At 45.3% G+C, this 4,756-nt stretch overlaps 1 pseudogene; it reads right to left on the reverse strand.

Annotated features, from left to right (window-relative positions):
* Positions 1–791: 791 nt before the first annotated feature.
* On the reverse strand, positions 792–4,756 carry LOC124014054 (annotated as a pseudogene).

Consider the following 4,756-nt stretch of genomic DNA (forward strand, 5'->3'; position numbering starts at 1 on the left):
ACCAATCAGTGGCAAGTATTGGAGTCAACATGAGCCAGCATCGCTGTGGAATGCTTGACACCTTGTGGAGTCCATGCCCTGAGAAATTGAGGCTGTTCTGAGGGCAAAGGGGGGAGGGGGGGTGCAACTCAATATTAGAAAGGTGTTCCTAATGTTTTGTACACTCAGTGTATACTTGTGTGGCAAAGCAATTTTTTTATGAACATACAATAAAGTTGCTTATTTTCAAATAGCCTCACTAATCCGTAGAATCAAAGCAAATAGTCCATAGCAAAACACTACGAGTAGTTTGATATAATTTTATATAGCAAAATAATCCCCTTAAGCATTTGCTAAGGAGGGTGACATCAAATAGCACACTGCAACACAGTTAAGGCATAAATGTGAAATGGTTAATAAAGTAATCTTGGTGTTTTGTTATAATTACAGTGCCACCCCTCTCAAAATGTCTTAATTTTCTCCCAGCAGCTACATAACTAGGGCCATGTTTTGGTCAATCATGTCACATGACCTGGATTTTCACTTTTATTTTAAGCCTTTTCCAGAAATGAGAATTAGAAGGAAAAAATGAAGCATTGTCTGAAGGATAGTGCTGGACCATCTGACATTTAAAAAAGGGGAAGTTTGATGAAAAAGCTTTAAATAAAGTTTCAAATCTAGGTCATAAGATTAACCAAAACACAGGGCTCCCTACACAAACAATGTCAAATGTTAGATTATACACCACCCCCTATTGATATGGATGAAACAGTTTCCATAACTAATAATATTGAAAAATAATGAGATTTAACTTGGTTAGAAAATATTTATTGTGACGTCATCAAAGCAAAAATGTTCCAGATACAATGTCCATTAGAGACCAATACAGGAGCGATTCAAATGTATCATTGCTCATTTGACAGTCCAAAAGGTTCATATCAATAAAAGTGAACAGCTACATACATACATTCACCATAGACTAGTCTCTTAAGTGTTTCCATAGAAATGACAGTCATACAGAACCCAGAGACTCATGTTCACATTATTCAAACCATTGAAGAGGAATAGGGACAAGTCACACAATGCCCCCGACTTCGTGGGGAGTTGAGAGTTCACTGATAATAAGGGCGGTAGCGGGACTGATCGGGGTGATGGGGTCCAGGCATCTGGCCCTGAGGTGGGGGGCCCTGCATCCTTGGAGGAGGAGGCCCTCTAGGGGCAGGCCACATCCCAGGGCTCAGACCCCCTTGCTGGTTAAAAGGGGGACTGAGTGTGCCCTGGTCCTCAGGGAACTGCTGCATGGAGTTAGGGTTGTAGTGGTGGGGAGGGGGGCGTTGACTGGAGGACCACCGTGTTGAGGTGGGGGGCCTGGAGGAGGGTGGTTCATGTAGGGGGCATCTGACCCATGATGTGTCCTGGCGGGGGGTAATGGGAGGAGGTGCGTTGGACATGGGCGGGGGGAGGGCCGGCCTGGTTGTACACCATGTGGGGTGTCCCAGAGCCCTGGGGCGGGTGCTGCATGGGGTGGTTGATGGGTGGAGGGGGAGGAGGCGGAGGGCCATAGTGCTGCTGCGGTGGCGCCATCATGTGGTGGGGGTGGGACACTACAGGCTGACCAGGGTAGTCAGGGTGGTGGTGTGGGGGTGGAGCAGGGCCCGGGCCAGGAGGGAGAGGGTCACGGGAGGAAGAGGTGGAGGAAGAACCGGAGTCATCCTGGATTGGCACGGTGATGAGGTTGCTGCGTGCGCGTGTAGTTACTGTGGCGATACGAAAGGTCTCCTGGGAAAGAGGAGGTGCATCATGAGCCTGTGGTGGCTGACTGTAGGGGTCATGACCCCCGTGTTGGAGGGAGGGTGGGAGGTGCCCTTGAGTCTTGGGCAGGTGAGGCGGGGGCACACGGAAGCGGTCAGGCACCTCTGTGGATGGGGGAAGGTGCAGGGCGTCCTGGCGGCTTGCCAAGGCCTTGGCTGCCCTCATGTGGCGGTGGTTGATGTGGGCTTGCAGGTCACGCTGGGAAAGGTAGGTGCGCTTGCAGCCTTGCACGATGCTGCACATGTAGAGGGAGCCACGCAGACACTGTTCGATGCGCTGGACCGGGTCTGTGCAGCTGAAGAGCTGCATACTAAACAACACAAAGGTTTAGTTAGTAAGTGCAGCCAGCAACCACACATACATATATTATATTTGTATTTTATTTATTTAACCAGGCAAGTCAGTTATGAACAAATATTTTTTTACAACGACGGCCTACCCTGGCCAAAACCTAACCCGGGCGACGCTGGGCCAATTGTGCGCTACCCTATGGGACTCCCAATCACGGCCAGTTGTGATACAGCCTGGAATCAAACTACTGTCTGTAGTGACACCTCTAGCACTGAGATGCAGTGCCATAGACCGCTGCGCCACTCAGGAGACCTACATATGGACAGTTGAATACACTAGTGCAGTGATTCTCAACTGGTGGGACATTTTGAATGGGTCACAGGTAGTAATGGGGAAACATTTCCAGCCAATTGTGTAGAAAATAGGTTCATTACGGGAGGCATTGATCAACACCGTGTACACTAGTGGCACCTAATGGTCAAAATCATTTACAACAGGCAAATTGGCATACATGACATCACACATGCCTTCACGCTTTGTCTTCTACCGAAACCAATCAGGTGGTTGTTCGACAAAACTAAGCGCCGAACGTCATTGATCATGTGCTTCTGATAAAGGGATACAAGCCTCGGCACACTGTTTAGAAGCAAGCTGCTTAGCGATTTTGATGCCCCGGGGCTCCGGTATCAAAAGTAACGCCACTAGACACGGCTGTCTTGAGTAAAAAATGTATAAATACTCCAGTCAGAACTTAAACAACTACAACCAGTTAGAAAGTGTGTAGAAATGATATAATTATAATAAAAACACTCTTTTCTATTTTTGTTCAATCGCTATTGACAGAGCTGGTTTATTTTGTAGTCTCAAACCAGTGAGCTTATTAACATTCTTCATCAAGAATATGGGGAAAATGTATTATTGACAATGAAAAATGTGGGAATGTCTTTCCCTTGTCATATTATCTCTACCTTTACTATCAATACAACATTGAAGATACTTTTCCAGATTGCATTTGGGATATTTTTGTTTCACAATGCAAATATTGGTTTCGTGACGGAGACCACCTGGTTCAATTTGGGTCCAGAGGCAAAACCAGTTGAGAACCACTGCACTAGTGGGTAGGTTAAAAATAAAACTCAAGAGCTTACCCTGGGCACATCTTGTCTCCCTTCTTCTCGTGGAGCAAAGCACACTCATAACAGAACACATGCTTGCATGGAATCTGGTGAGTAAATACAGATAATAACATAAGCTGCTGCACTCATAGCCTCTTACTATAAAACATTTTTAAGAGACACATAACACACTATGTAAAACGTGATCGAAGAGACATACCATGCGTCCATAGATCCTTATGGGCAGACCACACTTGTCACAAAAGTGTGCTGGAATGTCATCCTTTTCACCAATCAAATTCAACTGTGGGGAAAAGACCAAGAGGTCTATGACACAGTAATGATGTAGGTGGAATGCATTTTTCCCCCCAACAATAGATATTTAAACACTACCTTAATGTCCCAAAACATTTGCTGGGGGAACCTCCGTTGACTTGCAAACACATCCCCAGCCTTGGTACCACTGTCGAACCTCTCCTCTTGCTTGAAGCTAAAACTCTCTAGAAACACAGATATGTTGCCTTACAGTAGTCCCATATGAAAGCTTGCTTGTATGACCTAGAAACAGGTTTCCCTACCCCAAATCTAGCCCATGGGAATTAAAACTGAGAAAATGAGAAAGCACTTGTGGCTGGCTAACCTTCATCCCCAGCCTGGGGTTTGGAGGGCTGCCTGCCCATGGGTCTTTGTGTCCGGGGAGCAGGTTTGCTCCTGATGGTTGGTTTGGAGATGAGTTTGATGGGGATGCGTCTGCGGACATCAGGGCCCCCAAGACTCCCCGAGCCGTCCGTGCCTTGCAGGTCATTGTCTGTGGGAAAACGATGGATCATTCAAAATGTCAGTGACCTGAGTCAGTCATTTGCTACTAAGCAAACATTTACATGATACTTGCTACTAGCAATGACACTATAAGTTGACAATCCATAGGTGATCAAAACCATGATAAATAGTTCAGTAAAGCGCTAATGTTTCATTTTAGCCAACGCTAGCATTGTCTGGAGTTGCAGAAATTGATGGAGAATGCAGACCGTAGCTAGCACTTAATCTAAGCTACAAACATCGCATGATTTATTCTGAATATTTTGTGGTTAGAGTACTGTCCTGACAATTTAAGTTATTAGCTTTGCACTGGCAGATCAACTACAACCGTCACTTTATTCTAAAAAGTATAGCTAGCTAGCTACTACTGTGGCAACACAGATCTGCGGAAACTAAAGTTAGCAATATATTAGCTATTTAGCTAGCAGTGAGCTGGCAACGAGAGGTTGCTACAAGGCCTCAATTTTTGTACTTTAAACACTCCACTGATAATAATTGTAAAGTATAACTGAACATGAATAAGATTACAAATTAAATATATTTCGCTGTGTATCAAGTTAAATCTACTGATACACAAATCAAACTCAAATACAGCTGAAACTGGGGAGTAAATAGTCTCTTACCACTTTGGTCCATAATTCACCGCAATGCTGTATGGGAAAGTATAATAAAAAGGGAGGAGTAGAGTTCAACCACTGAGGGGTCGTCACCAGTTACCACAGCCACAAAGTCATAACCCC

The sequence above is a fragment of the Oncorhynchus gorbuscha genome, linkage group LG25 (genome assembly GCF_021184085.1).
Source record: "Oncorhynchus gorbuscha isolate QuinsamMale2020 ecotype Even-year linkage group LG25, OgorEven_v1.0, whole genome shotgun sequence".
NCBI classification, from domain to species: Eukaryota; Metazoa; Chordata; class Actinopteri; order Salmoniformes; family Salmonidae; genus Oncorhynchus; species Oncorhynchus gorbuscha.